Source organism: Lacerta agilis, chromosome 2 (genome assembly GCF_009819535.1).
Source record: "Lacerta agilis isolate rLacAgi1 chromosome 2, rLacAgi1.pri, whole genome shotgun sequence".
Classification (NCBI taxonomy): Eukaryota; Metazoa; Chordata; class Lepidosauria; order Squamata; family Lacertidae; genus Lacerta; species Lacerta agilis.
In genome coordinates, this window is record NC_046313.1 from 7245273 (window position 1) to 7261433 (window position 16161).

Here is a 16161-nt window from a genome sequence, read left to right on the forward strand (position 1 = left end):
AGTCTAGTTCCAGGCTTGTGATGAGAGCTGTCTGAAAATGATGGTTCTGCTGTATGTGTCATAATGGAATGCCAAAACATATAAAAAGTGTCAGGAGGGTCTAGCCCAGGGGCTGGATGTGGCCCAATCGCCTTCTAAATCCGGCCCACGGACGGTCTGGGAATCAGCGTGTTTTTACATGAGTAGAATGTGTCCTTTTATTTAAAATGCATCTCTGGGTTATTTGTGGGGCTTGCCTGGTGTTTTTACATGAGTAGAATTTGTGCTTTTATTTAAAATGCATCTCTGGGTTATTTGTGGGGCATAGGAATTGGTTCATATTTTTTTTCAAAATATAGTCCAGCCCCACAAGGTCTGAGCAACAGTGGACCAGCCCCCTGCTGAAAAAGTTTGCTGACCCCTGGTCTAGTCCTTGCCAAAATCTCAAATTCAGAGTAACTTTCTCCACTATAGCTATATTCCACAGTAAGTGTAAGATCTAGGACTGTTTTCCATTGAGCTGCAATTACTATTCGTGCTGCCAGGGTCATATATAAGGCCAATTCTTTTGAAAATATCAGATGCATCTTACTGCACATTTTACCCTAATATTTGCATTTTTGTACACATGACTTGGCTGGAGAACTGTACAGCAAGATTCAGATAAGTGCAAATTTCAAAACGGTTGTCTTTCAGTACACGTAGTGTTTCGTAAAGTAGGTAGATTTGCTTTAAAATGCAAACTGAATGTAATTTTTCACCCATCCCTACAACTGGCTGGCTGGCTGGTCCTGCCCCCAAACAGCAGCTCTTACTTGAGAGTAAGGAAAAGAGCTTTATTGAGTCAAATAAGAGTAAAGGCCCAGCAACAAGCACTGGGTACACAAGCCAGGATTCCAAGGTAAGCAGGAAAGGCAAGCAAAGCAGAACTGAACAGAGGCAATGAAGATGTCCCAACAAGTTGTCATACTCTTCTCCGCTTTCAGAGGTGGAGTGAAGTGAGCTAACTAACAGAATTCTAAGAACTTAAGGGACAGGTGCACATTCAAATGTATGTTCCACTTGTGTGGGTACATTCCTGCTCCTCTGACTCCAGCTCTGCCACCTCCTCCTCCTCCTGCACAGCCCCTCCCACTGGCTAGTCAAAGTCCTCCCCTCTCCCCAATGAGGTTCTGCGCTCCACAGCAGGGGCAATGGAGAAAACTTCCCCCTCTCGGGCATCTGGTGTCACAAGGATGCCTGCATCCCTGGGTACCAAGCTTCCAGCCCCACCCTGCTTCTTCTCCTTCGGTGTCATCCTCTTCCATCTGGGGCCACCAAAGCAGGCCAGATCCTGGCAGAGCCAAGAGGTCCATGACAGGAAAGCATGTGCTCTACTACTGAGCTACAGCCATTTCCCTAAGACTTATTTACATTCAGAATTTCCGGATGTGATCTGAATTCAAATCCTGCTTGCCAACAAGAGCGAATGAATGAACGGAGCCAAAAACCACAATGCTCTGAAATTTGCTTTGATTGCTATGAGTGCTCCTTAATCTCCAAGGGTTACCCACGTTTCCAAAAAGGGGTATAGGTTAACTTTCATTTATCTGAGCCACACATGAATGTCAAAATTCAGTTCTGACTCATGAATGTACGTCAACATGTCTTTGCCAGGGACCTAGTCAGTACATTCGTAATACCTGCAAGGAACCCAGAATCAAGGCACTATGTTACATCAGAGAACGTTCAACCTTGATTGGCAGCATTAATAAACAGGGAAGCTTAATCATGTCCTGGAAGATCAACACAGTGGAAAGCCCAGTTCACCAAAGGTATTGCTAATGAACCTGCTGTCCAAGTGATTTGCAGTGGACAGCCGCTTCTCGGATGCCCAATTAGCAGGGGTTTCTTGTGCCCCACTTGGAAAGTGGTATTTTGAAAAAGGGTATTAAAATAAACTCAGCGCTAGAGAGAAGAGTCTAATTACTCGGAGGGAATGGAAGCATGTCTAGCATGAAAAGTGCAGGTTGCAAATGTCAGGGGAGTTCAGAATCAGAAGGGCTGTCTCTGGGCTAGGACTGAAGGTGGCAACACTCGGCCTGCAATGCCCAGGAGCAGAGCAGGGAACAACAGGTAAATTGCCACCTTGTGATAATTAATGACAACACAAGACCTTTTTAAAACAAACAAACAAACAAAAAAGCTCGTGACCCGCTCTTCCCTCATTTCCCCTTGCTATGAGCTCAGGGTTCTCAACAGCATTAACTCTGGACACCACAAAATGTCCGCCTTCCTTTGTTGACTGTTCTTTGCATTCTCACTTGCTGCACTCTATGCCTGGGTCTACCTACCATAACCAACATGGACCATTTCTTCACTAACCTTCTTTCCTTTTTGTATATTTTTCATTAAGTTTTTTTTACATTTTAGAATATTCATTCAAACAACCTTAAAATATCAATGACGCCCCTTCTTCTCTTTCCATGGTTCAGTTTGCATGCCATAAATCCCTGCAGCATCTTAAAAAGCAGAGACATCACCTCGCCGACAAAGCTCCGTATAGTTAAAGCTATGGTTTTCTCAATAATGATGTATAGAAGTGAGAGCTGGACCATAAAGAAGGCTGATCGCCAAAGAATTGATGCTTTTGAATTATGGTGCTGGAGGAGACTCTTGAGAGTCCCGTGGACTGCAAGAAGATCAAACCTATCCATTCTGAAGGAAATCAGCCCTGAGTGCTCACTGGAAGGACAGATCCTGAAGCTGAGGCTCCAATATTTTGGCCACCTCATGAGAAGAGAAGACTCCCTGGAAAAGACCCTGATGTTGGAAAAGATGGAGGGCACAAGGAGAAGGGGACGACAGAGGACAAGATGGTTGGACAGTGTTCTCGGAGATACCAACATGAGTCTGACCAAACTGTGGGAGGCAGTGGAAGACAGGAGTGCCTGGCGTGCTCTGGTCCATGGGGTCACAAAGAGTTGGACACGACTAAATGACTAAACAACAACAAAAACCATTCAGTATTCCATTATTATATCCATCAAAACTTATTTACACTGTTGAGTTTATCTGAATGCTGCCAACGTTTTCAAGTATACACAATTTCCCCCCATATATTAAATAAACATTTTCCAGTCTTCTTTAAACATACGTTCTTCTTGTTCTCTTATGCTATATGTTAGGCCCGCAAGCTGCGCATATTCCATCAGTTTAAGTTGCCGTTCTTCTTTAGTTGGGACCTCACTTGTTTTCCATTTGGGGGCTAACAAAACACGGGCTGCAGTAGTGGCATACATAAATAAGCCTTTTTTTTTACACCTGGGAATTTTCATCTGAATTATCCCCAACGAAAAGGATTCTGTGTTGTTGTGTTTCGGGAAAGTACTTTTAAACATTTTTTTTCAATTCATTATAAATTATTTCCCAATACTCTTTTACCAAGTCCGCCACATATGATAGAACGTACCCTCAGCCTCATTGCATCTCCAGCTTCACGTATCTTCTTAATCTTCAGCTATGGCCCAAAACATTTTGCTGCCTAAGGCAGAGCAGCAAATGGCGTAATCCCCCCCCACTCCACACACATAAATCAAGGTGCATATATTACCCAAGACTAGCCAGGCAACTAGCCTACAAGGGTTATCCTACACCAGGGGTCAGCAAACTTTTTCAGCAGGGGGCCAGTCCACTGCCCCTCAGACCTTGTGCAGGGCCAGACTATATTTTGGAGAGATAAAATGAACGAATTCCTATGCCCCACAAATAACCCAGAGATGCATTTTAAATAAAAGCACACATTCTACTCATGTAAAAACACCAGGCAGGCCCCACAAATAACCCAGAGATGCATTTTAAATAAAAGGACACATTCTACTCATGTAAAAACATGCTGATTCCCGGACCGTCCGCAGGCTGGATTCAGAAGGCGATTGGGCCAGATCCGGCTCCCAGGCCTTAGTTTGCCTACCCATGTCCTACACTTACCCCTCCTTGGTGGTAACATAATCCTTGCTGACATCAGCCACCTGAGATGATCATCTTACATTGCCCAATGGTACAGCTGGACCTGCACATACCACCACCAACATAAAGCTGAAGGAACTGCATTTGTTCATATTCCCTGTTATTTTCTAAGTGGGTTAGGGAAAACTTCCACTATTGGTTTGCAGTCATTCCCTGCTATAGAGGGAATAGCACTGGTGGTGGCATCCTCCCTGTGGTAGCCATGTCAGGATGGGGCCAGGCAATGAAGTTGAGAGAGCTCAAGGCTGGTGGCAGTAACCCTGCAGGTGGTGAATGTTGCCTCTCCCTGTCTTCTTTTCTGTTCCATTCTTTCGCTGTCCTTCTTGTTGCTTACGTTTTGCTGGAAGAGAAACTTCTCTCAGAAGAAGAAGAAGAAGAAGAAGAAGAAGAAGAAGAAGAAGAAGAGGAGTTTGGATTTGATATCCCGCTTTTCACTACCCGAAGGAGTCTCAAAGCGGCTCACATTCTCCTTTCCCTTCCTCCCCCACAACAAACACTCTGTGAGGTGAGTGGGGCTGAGAGACTTCAAAGAAGTGTGACTAGACCAAGGTCACCCAGCAGCTGCATGTGGAGGAGTGGAGACACGAACCCGGTTCCCCAGATTACGAGTCCACCACTCTTAACCACTACACCACACTGGCCTCTCACTTTTGAAGGAATGTGCACTTACTTCTCTCACTTTCTCATTATGTGTGAGTGGTGGGAAGAAGAAGAGGAAGAGGAAGAGAAGGCAGATCATGGGCAACTGGTAACTAGAGTAGCCTAAAGCACTTCCAATACTGAACGGACCACTCTTTGAAATTATTTGATTGATTGATCAGCTTTAAGTTTCTTGTTGATAATACAGGGGTGGCATCTTTTCCAGAACATACAAAAGACACTTTCAGAAAAGGTAAAAGACAACCCGAGGAATAAATTCACTGAGGAATGGAACAGCTTTTTGCACTATCTAAAAAAGTGGTGTAACATCAACACAGTTGTAGCTTTGGAATGACTCTTGTTATTTTTTAGAAATGGTATAGCAATAAAAGGAATGATGGAATAAAGACAAGGTAATTGAGGTCTATGTCAAGTTTTTATGTGTTTTTTTCTATTCAGATTAATCATTTTTCATAATTTAATGAAGAGATGGATAGGGAAGTCAAAGAATAAGGATATCCAACAATTTAGCCTTACTGTTGTGAACGGATGGCTAAAAAGTATGAATATATATCTCTTAATTAGTCATTGTAATGCAAAGATATTTTGTTAAGAATGAGTATGGAAGATATGGATGTATTTCTGTAAGTGTTTTGTATATGTATTGTGTTTTCTATAGGTATTGTATGTGTATGTGTTTGTATTTTCATAATAATTTAAAAAAAAAAGACACTGTCATTTCAAAGTACCTTTGACTGAAAGAATCTTCAAGTTACAGTATCTGGAACCAAGATTCCTATGGTAACTTCAAGCCTAACACATTCATTGTGCTTAAACTCTGTAGACAAGAGCCCATTTCATCCGTTGGATATTGCATAAATCTTTGCTGTCATACCCCTTGACAGCAGTTTGGTGTAGAGCATGTAGTTTGGTGTAGAGCATGGAGGGAGTTTATGGACAGTGGGGCCCAAAAGTCACAAAATGTGAAGGATAGCCGTAAGCCTATCACATCTCTATATAAATTCCAAATGAATACAGACCAAGGCACTCATTCTCAACCAGTTGCCGCTAAGATCATTTCCATTGCTTCGCTCTTTTAGCACCTGAAGAAAGGCAATTCCCTTCTGTGGTGGAAACGATGCTCCACTCTAGACTGAGTCCAAATGCAGTCACTTTGAATTTGCTAATGAATTCTCCCTTATCAATTTCATACTGGAACCTCAGAGGTTAGCAGCAGAATCCCGGGAGACAGAAATGTCTCCCCAGTAGTCTCTGAATATTGCAGATTGGCATTGTGGCATGTGTTCTTTTATCTCTCTTTCCCTCTTCTTGTTGTTTTGGAAGAGAAAGGTGTTTGGAACAGCACTCCTTCAGGCTCAACACAGGATGTGGCCCTGCAACCATCACACACACACACACACGCACACACACACACACCTCCAGTAAGGAAAAAGCGTGCTGTTGACTTGATCCACCTGAGCACCATGGAGAAAACCTTGCTGAAGGCACTGCTAAGGAGTCCTGCCATGGTCACATCCTCTCTATGGACCCACTTAAAAATAGAAAAGGAAAGAAAGATCCGGTAATGATTCATAACTGGCCCATCCAACCAAAATCATGAACACCAATGACCTACCTGTCATCTTTTAGCATTCCACTAACAAGCTTAAAAACCCTGGTAAGGAATAGCATTAAGCCACAAAATCAGCTCACAAAGAGAAAGGACTCGGGATTTAAAGAGAGTCTTGCGTCTTTTGGAAGGTAAGCAATATTCTCTTCAGCAGCACCATCCGTCTGTATAAGACTATAGCACTTTAAATGAGGCATTAACTAACGACAGAGGGGTAGGAAGTCTCTATTACATTCAAAGTAGTGGGGGGGGGGGAGGCAGATATCGGGTTTTCTAAGCTAAGTCATGAAGGAATGGGATTGCTTTCAGTTTATCCGAAGTGAGACATCATCCTAGGTGCAAACAGGCGTTCTTTTAAAGGAAATAGATTGGGGAAAGCAAGGCATTTCTGAAATGTCATTGTATAGTTGCCGCATCAGTAAATTCCACTAAAATGAAAAAGGCACACATGCAAATAAAAGACTCACTAAGCATTGAAATGGACGCTGTGGTCTTAAGCGTGTTTAGCTGCAAGTAAGGCTGGAGGAACAAGCGACAGCTTTTAAGAGCACTGAAGGTGGAATGACAGAGAGCCACAATATCCCATAGTGTACACAACATTTTCTCATTTGCTAACTTAGTGGATTTGTTCGAGGCAATATGCAGCACCTCATATTTTAAAACGTATTTTTGAAAACTTTTTTTCCCTTTTTTATTATTTAAAAACAACAACCCTGTTTTCTCCCATCAGGTTTCTGAAGCATTACAAAAACTTGTGAACAAAGGCAATAAGGAGGTGAGTCTCTGAACAGCATGGACAATGATGCTTCAATCTCTCACACCACTCTCATTATCTAGAGAGGAAGGACTCCTCTGTCTCCATGAGTTTGGGATTTCTGTGTCAGCCTCATTGGACTGAACTTCACATCAGCTTCTTTAGCTTAGCTGCCGTGTGCCAACCGCAAGTTCAAATGTTCAAAATCAGAAGGCTGTGGCCAAATAAGTTCTATTCAGACCCATTGAAATTAATGGACTTAAGTTAGTCACATATGCTAAATAAATAAATCTTTAAAATATAATATTTTCTATAGATCTACTACTCTGAGTATGGCTAACTTTTAAATGCAACCTAGAATCATGATCTGGATGTTTACAAACTCATTTTAAGAGTCGGGGCAGGATTCATCATTTCCTTTGAAATGCATGAAACCCTTAAAAATGCATAAATGGGTCACCTCCTAAACTGGTAGGTAAATGGAACTTTTAACAACAATGATCCGATTTCTGGTTCATTTATTTGCTTGTTTTGGTGCAGAAAGCCTGATGAACACACAGTGGCTTTACCTTTGTGGACTGGTTGTTGCAGCTTTTCTCCCCGTTAGTTGGCATATGGTCCTGAAAGATTCGACCGATGAGTCCAGGTAAGAAGCATTTAAGAATGATCGACAGAATGAAGTTGAATCCCAGGGACGCAGATACTTGATGAATCCTTGTGGAAATCTGCAGAATGTATTTTCAGCACTAGAATATATTTTCAGCCCTAGAAATCTGAACCCTTTCCCCCAATCCTGTAACGGAGGAAATAGGGTCGTCAGTTTAAGATAATATGAGGAGACTAACTGGCAACCTCTGTCCACACCCCAGTTAAAGCAGAATTTTGGATGCCAGCTGAAATATATATTACTACAGTGTGTGTGTGTGTGTGTGTGTGTGTGTGTGTGCGTGCCTTTACTTAAACCACAAAAAGATGGCACAAGTCGGTGCCCTTTGTAAGCTGCATGGGAGCCTTATTTGTGTATATAAGTTCAGGGTGTGTATATGCAGGTCAGGCTCATGCCCCACTCTGAACCCGAGCAGCTTATGCACATTCAGTTTAAATTATGAGCAGACTGTTCTGCAGACACAAATGTAACATGCATAGATTGTGCATGCACAATCCTTACAAACAGCAGTGTTCCTGTATCGTGCAAACTGGCCTACACGGGTACTGTTTGTTTGTTTGCTTGTTTGTTTGTTTGTTTGTATATCACAAGACCTACTGATCATGAAAAAGTTGGGGTGGGGCCAGCAGGCATGACTATTACCACCCCAAAAATATGTGTTCTCTTGTCACATGACGTCTGCTGTGCAGGGCTTGTGGTGGCCAGTGTTTAAAAAAAAACATGATGGGTGTTACTCAGAGTGGACCTCTTGAAATTAAAGGACCTAACTTAGTCTTGTTCATTAATTTCAGTAGGTTCTACTCTGTGTAAAAAAAAAAATTTTTTTTGATGAGGTGTGATCTGCTATGAAGATGCACTTACCATGGTTAAAAGCAGGCATAGGCAAACTCAACCTTCCAGATGTTTTGGGATTACAACTCCCATCATCCCTGACCACTGGCCCTGTTAGCTAGGGATGATGGGAGTTGTAGTCCCAAAACATCTGGAGGGCAGAGTTTGCCTATGCCTGGTTAAAAGGATGTATAATTCTGTCCATTCTTGATTTTGGATACAGGTGGCAGTCTTATGAAACAGAAAGTGCCCATAGCTTTACATCTAATGTCAAAAGACATTCTGAAGGCACCTTTACCAGTGATTTTACTCAATATTTGGACAAAATGAAGGCCAAGGATTTTGTACACTGGCTCATCAATGCCAAACAGTACAGGTATGTGGTAGACTGCAAATCAGTTTTCCGATCAGAGTAAAGACAACAGGGCCAGCAAAAAGACAAAGAAGAATCAAAACCAAGGTGATTCCGGTATAACTATAAAAATACTTTCTTATACAAGAGCAAACAGACACAGGATAGTTCTTTGCTTTCTGCAGTAGATCAGCATAGGTTTCAGAGTCCCAGCTGTTTGACAACAGCAAAACAGTGGTTATAGGTTCAAAGGTTTTATTCTGCTTTATTATGTTTTGTGCTTTTAAATTATGCCCAGAGTAGTGAAAAGTAGATAAGAAATGTTTAATAATAATAATAATAATAAACTTATAATTGAATAAGCAAAAGCCTGCAACCATGATTAGAAGGGAGGAGGATTTTTCAACCTCAGTATGGTAACACTCCAGAATCAAACAAATGAGGGCGCTCTTAATCCTAAACCCATTTATTTAACCCTACACTTCATTGATTGGGCCTCAATTTAGCAAAAATGAATTAAATAATCTACTGGCTGACATGTAAATGGTTCTTTTGTGGTTGTCATTATTGCTATTAGTATCATCATCATCAATACTACTGCAGCTTGATTGACAATTATTCCCAATTCAGGAACAATCAGCAATGGGGTTATTTATCTAGCTGGTCTAATTACGGTAAGATAGCTGCAGGAAAGTCAGGCTTTAGATCAGGGGTAGGCAACTTTTGTTGCTGGACTACAACTCCCACCATCCCAAGCTTGCTGGGACTAATGGGAGTTGTAGTTCAGCAACATCTGGGTGGTCAAAGGTTATTTCCACCAACTTTTAGATGTTTGGTGATTTGGGATTGGTTTGGCTCTGTTAGGCTCCAATCCTATGCAACAGGGGTGGAGAACACACAGTCCTTCAGATGTTATAGGATTTCAACTCCCCGCTTAGTACTAGCCAGTATGGCCAATGGGCAAGGATGATGGGAGTTGTAGTCCAGTTACATCTGGAAGGCCAAAGTTTCTTACCTAGGAACAGTTCCTATTGAATTCAGAGTTCTTTCTAAGTAGAAATGCACAGGATTACACCGTTACTGTTGTTTTCATAACTGTTGCCTTATTCCTATTCACAGCTATAAAAAGAGGTTCGTCAAGGAAAGTTACCCACCTGGCTTTCTCTCATTCAGGTAAGTCTTACTGCATTTGAAAAGAGAACTGTTTCCGTATGACTCACATCCTCAAGACAGCTACTCTTCAAGGGTTCTGACTTTCCCTATTTCTGGAAAGAGAAGGAGGAGCCAGTGCTAGAAGTGGTCACTAGAAGACTAGAAGTGATCACATTTGACTGATTCAGATCCTTGTGTAATAGTAAATACTTTTCCTGTCTGCATGTCTGGAAAAATCAGACACTATGAAATACAGCCGTACCTTGGTTGACGAACGCCTTAGCAGTCAAACGTTTTGGCTCCCAAACGCCGCAAACCCAGAAGTGAGTGTTCCGGTTCGCAAATGTTCTTTTGGAAGCCAAATGTCCAGCGGGGCTTCCACAACTTCCAACTGGCTGCAGGAAGTTCCTGCAGCTAACTGGAAGCCATGCCTTGGAAGTCGAACAGACTACCAGAATGGATTCTATTCAGCTTCCAAGGTACGACTGTACAAGTGAATTTACCAGTCACACAGATGCCACTTCAAACACAGTAAGCTCACAACTCACACACATTTAACTCATGTACATTCAGCTTTAAGTGCATGGCAAAAAATTTTTTAAAAGGAGCAGGATTCCAGGAAAAATGGCAATCACACCCACCCTTGAACCCAGTGTGTTTTGACCATAGCTTTCATTTGGGCTTTAGATGTGATCCCCAGAACATAACCCCTGTGTAAGTTGCAGGCTTACTTTATTGCAGGGGTGGCCAACTTCCAAGAGACTGCGATCTACTCACAGAGTTAAAAACTGGCAGTGATCTACCCCCTTTTAGGGGGTTCAGGTCAAAGTTGTTGAGCTTTTTAAGGAAGGAAGGTCCTGTTTCTTGGGATACAGGTCAAAATTGTTGAGCTTTGTTTAGGAAGGAGGAAGCAGGGCTAAAATCATGAGCTTTTTTAGGGGGGGTCAAAGTTGTTGAGCTTCTTTGGGGGGAGCCAGTGATCTACCAGAGACGTCCAGTGATCTACTGGTAGATCATGATCTACCTGTTGGATGTGCCTGCTCTATTTGATTGTATGATTTCATTGAATAATCTTGGGACGGTCACTGTGTTTCCACCCAACTTACCTCACAGGGCTGTTCTGCACTTGAGCTTCTTACAGAAAACAGGAAATAGTTCAAAACTATTTTTCTGAAAGTGGGAGGTGTGCAGCCCCCACCCATAATTGGCCCAGGCAGCTGCTAGGGCACCCCTAAATTCCTTCTGACCTGAACTCAGTTCATCGCCTTATTCCATGATCTATCACTTTTACAGATATGTGTAAAAGGAAAACTCAAAATACAAGAATCCCAAGTTCCCCTGCTTTGACGTCTAGCTTCAGCCAACACTGGAATCTTTTCCTGGACATGGTCTTACCATCATTCTTTAATTCGTCATTGTTTCCAAGTTGGTGAGCTACAGGCACTTATGAAACTTGCTGCTAAATCTGTCTGCACTAAATAATGTCACATTAAAAGTGGTTTCTTTCAGCCTCTCTCTTTTGATTTCCCCTGTGTTCTTTGGAGGTGTTTGATGTTAAAGGTGGGATTCATGGGGCAAAATGCACCAGCACCAATGTAATAGTTCTGTTTTTAATATGATTTTAATACATGATGTAGATTCTAAACAGTCTGGCCTCCAATACTTCCAACAGTCTACAACTTCAGGTTAAAGGAATGCTGCAGCAGCATAATTCCTGATGAAAGATTTAAATGATTGCTAGCTACTCATCGCTACTGGCGTAGGAAGGGCGGGGCGTAGGGGGCGATCCCGGTAGGGTTCCATCTCGGCTGCCCCTCCCACCTGTGCAGCGTGCCACGCCCCCAGAACGCACACCACACCCCCAGAACGCACACCACGCCCCTGCGGGCGGCACGTCACACCCCCAGAACATGGGCTCCGCCCCCAGAACGTGCACCACGCCCCTGCAGGCGCCCTGCCCCGCCCCCAGAACACACACCAGACCCGCCCCCACCTGCTTCCCACCCCCGGTGCCGGAGCATTAAGCTCCACCACTGCTCATCACCTAAGACACCCAAGCCATGGTCCATCAAAATGGGACGCTCTGCAGGCACAAAACCTCAGCTCTGCTTCCCTATTGTACTTTGCATGTTGATAAGAGCATCTGGGCTTGAAGAGGCATGTGACCCTCACCTGTCCTGAGACTAATCCAACTGAGGAATCACACACCTCCTTCCAGATCCAACCAGCCCCACCTGGCCAATTAGTGAGCTGGGCTGTGTGCCCTTGCCAGACTCAGCCTCCTAGAAAGTTCCTCCTATTGTTCCCTATGCCTCGGAGCCTGCTGTGTTTGTGGAGACGGGGACACCTCCGGCTCTGGTAATGGGTCCTGCTTCTCTGGTGCCTGTGCACTGATCCCCTCGCCATCCTCTGACACCCTGTGAGTACTTTCTACACCCCCAACCTCTTCCTCCTCCATCCGTAGCTTGTCCTAATGTGTACCAGTGGAGATGGCAGTACTGAATCGGTAGCTCGTGTCCTTCTGGCTTGCACTCTTTATAAAGATTTGAAGAGTCAGGTTATCACCCCTCTATTCTGGGTCACCCAACGACTGTTACAGTGTCCTTTCTCTTGGCAGATCAAGATGAACAGGTGACAACAAAGGTTGAAAGGCTTTCAGCCAGGGAAATTAGGATAAGCTCCATTATTTGACTATTGATCCAAACCCCCTAAATGTGCTTTATATAATTGACTTTTTACCTTTATCCTCTGTATGCCGCGTTTTGTTTGTTTTATTGCTATGGCTGGTGGCTGATGCAAATAAAGATTTATTCATTCATGTGTACCAGTTGTGGCTACACCCGTCACCGGGATCCGTTTCCTCCTCCCCATTGTCCTGCCAGGTCGTGACATGAATTCTCATTTTGTCCCCATATTCCTCCCTGCTGTAATGGACAAGGGATAACGCTGAGACGAGGGAGGTGGGAACCGGCAGGTAGCCAGCGCCGCACTTGGACTGGCTATAGATAAGACGGGGTGGCAGAAAGCAGACTGCGTTTGCTGGGGCACAGCCCCACTCACCTATGCAGACTATCTTCCAACATTGCATGCTTCTTCATGTATATAGGCTTCTCCAGAGGACATAAGGCCTCTTTCTTGTGCTGGGTTTCCACCCCGGGACATTTGAAAGAATATCAGAGACAAGAGTGCCTTCCAACATATGCAGAATGCACACATCTCACCAATGAGCAACCACAGAAGGCAAGGACTTCCACATCGGAGGGCTTGAATCGAGGGTACAGCTGAATCCAGAACTCTCTTAGTTATAAGCTATGCACACTTACATTGAAATACTTGGGACTTGCTTCCAAGCAATGTGACATTGGACTGGGCAGACCTTTTGGACTACAGCTCCCATCAGCCCCAGCTAGCATGACCATACTGTGTTATGGTCCAAAACATCTGGAATGTATCGAGTTAGGGACAGCTGCTGCGGATTGTACATTCATACGAAGCCTGGTCCACATCTACTTCGTTTGCAAAGTTCAATGGAAGTTGTTCTCGAACTGCAGTGGGGGTCCCCATATATTTTTAAAAGAGCTGTGCCTCCTTTCAGCATTGAGGTGCTCAGGAGTTTCATAAGGGGGGGAGGTTACACAGGCTCGGAGCATACCAAAAGGAAGAAGAAGAAGAAGAAGAAGAAGAAGAAGAAGAAGAAGAAGAAGAAGAAGGGGGGAGGAGGGGGGGAGTTTGGATTTGATACCCCACTTTATCGCTACCCGAAGGAGTCTCAAAGCGGCTCACATTCTCCTTTCCCTTCCTCCCCCACAACTAACACTCTGTGAGGTGAGTGGGACTGCGAGACTTCAGAGAAATGTGACTAGCCCAAGTTCACCCAGAAGCTGCATGTGGAGGAGCGGAGACGCGAACCCGGTTCCCCAGATTACGAGTCTACCGCTCTTAACCACTACACCACACTGGCTCTCAAGAAAAGAGAGGGGAACATTTGCAAGGAGCAATTTCAGCCAGAAGCAAAGAAGGATGCTGACCTAAATATGTGAAGACAGGCCAGCCTGGCCTCTAGCATCTGCTTAATATCTATGTCTCAAGATGTTTTCTGTTTCACACAGACTCTGGCCTCCGGTAGTTCTTGTGGTAGGCTTACTGCACTCCCAACTCAATTTGAAAGGATCGTGGTGACATCACTCCTGGCAAAGTTCTCAGTTTCCTGTTAAGACATCTTTGCTACGAATCCTATTGCATCACTTTTCTCAATATTCATATGGAATACATAATGCAGCATTGTATCCTTGGGCTTTGCATTCATTAACCTGGAAGAGGCTTCCACTACTGGTGACTCACGAAGTGACAACCCACCTGTCATGGGCAGTGGCCTGCTGGGGTTGAATAAACTCCCTGTTTTTACTGGTGGCCTGAGACTGCACAAACAGGAAGGGATGGGTGCATCTAGCAGGGTGCCACACATGGCTGCTGGGATTACATCTGGCTTAGTAGGTCACAAGTTGCACAGGCATGATCCGAAAGTCCTCCTCCTGCTCAGGGACCAGGGAACTGCAAATACTTTCCTTTGTAATGTGATGGAGTAAGTGTGAAAGACTATATTTGATTGACAGGGGCATGCATGCCTGGACCTCAGGTTCTACCAGAGACCACACCTTTTAACTGACATATCTATGATGTCTTGATTATGCATCCTGAGGTGTATTATGGGAAACTTTAAAATACTGAAGTATTTTTTTAAAGAAGACATTGAGCATATACTGTGTGTTGATATACCCATTTCCAGATAGTGTTTCGAAAAGGCCTTTAAAAACCCAACACCCTTTTCCAGCAGAAACCATTGCCTTCTGAAAATACACTGTAGAGAGAGTGCTTAGAGAAATAAGGGCAGCTTTTATTTTGCATTTCTCCTTGTTATTTTGGGCGAATATGTAGACGACAGGCACAATCCGGATGGTCAGAATTTCATCATCAGTGACATTTTAGTCATAAACCACAAGGCAGAAACCAATGCCTGTTTACCATAGAACCAAACAAAATCTATACTATAATAAATAATAATGGTGGTGGTGATTTATGTATTTATATTCTGGCTATCTGACTGTACATATCAATAATACTTGTTTCTTAGGTAAATTTAGCAACAACCCTTTTTATCATGCACAAAATAAGTAGCCAGAGTCAATCTTCCAATTTTCATATTTTATTTACAACATGGAGTGTTGTTGTTTTTTTGAAATTACATCTCTTACAACAAAATAAATATTTTTTCCCTTTTATTTCTAAAAAGAAAATAATCTATTTCTACATGTAGAAATTATAGGAGGAAGGAAATACGCTAGAAAAAAATGTGCCAGCACCTTTTCTTTATTTGATTCCCCTCCTTCTTCAATAAGGATTATGAAGTACTTCATGTTGGGTTGTGATTTTCAAAGAAGACAGATCCTGCCTTAAGAACCTACACAGATTCTGTTATCTAAAGCCTTTCAGACAACATGCTTCTTGGGAGATACTGTGGAACCTGGAGTCCAGCTTATGCCCACCCCCCTCCCCACCCCACAACATTTGTCATCTAATCCCTGTTAGCTATGAGCCATTTCCCTCCTCCCCATCAAAACTGGGATGAAGTCAAAATTCCTGCTTTGCTTGGGATAAAGGCTTAGGTTGGCCCAACTGGTTTGCGGTTTCTCTTATGAATGGCGCTAGGAAGGAACAGCAGTATGCTCAAAGATTCTTTCCTACCAAATAATCCTAGCCAGCTGACTACCCTCCACATCCACACAGAAAGAAAGAAAGAAAGAAAGAAAGAAAGAAAGAAAGAAAGAAAGAAAGAAAGAAAGAAAGAAAGAGAAAGAAAGAACTCTGCACTACTCTGCCTCAGGTTGCAAAAGTTCATGTTCTAAGACTCATGTAAATATTGACAAATTCCCCAACCTTTGAGCTAGGAGGCTATAGGAGAAGTTCATATATCACTAAGCAGGGAACTCCATCTGCCTACCCAATGGAATGTAACAAGGGCCCAAATCCCAGTTATCAATACAATATTTCATCGGTGACAAAGGAGAAACATGATTCTTCTACAATTCAGCTGGGACACACTATTTTCTGCCTCTGCTTTACCCTGACCAGCTAAATCCCATCACAGTTAT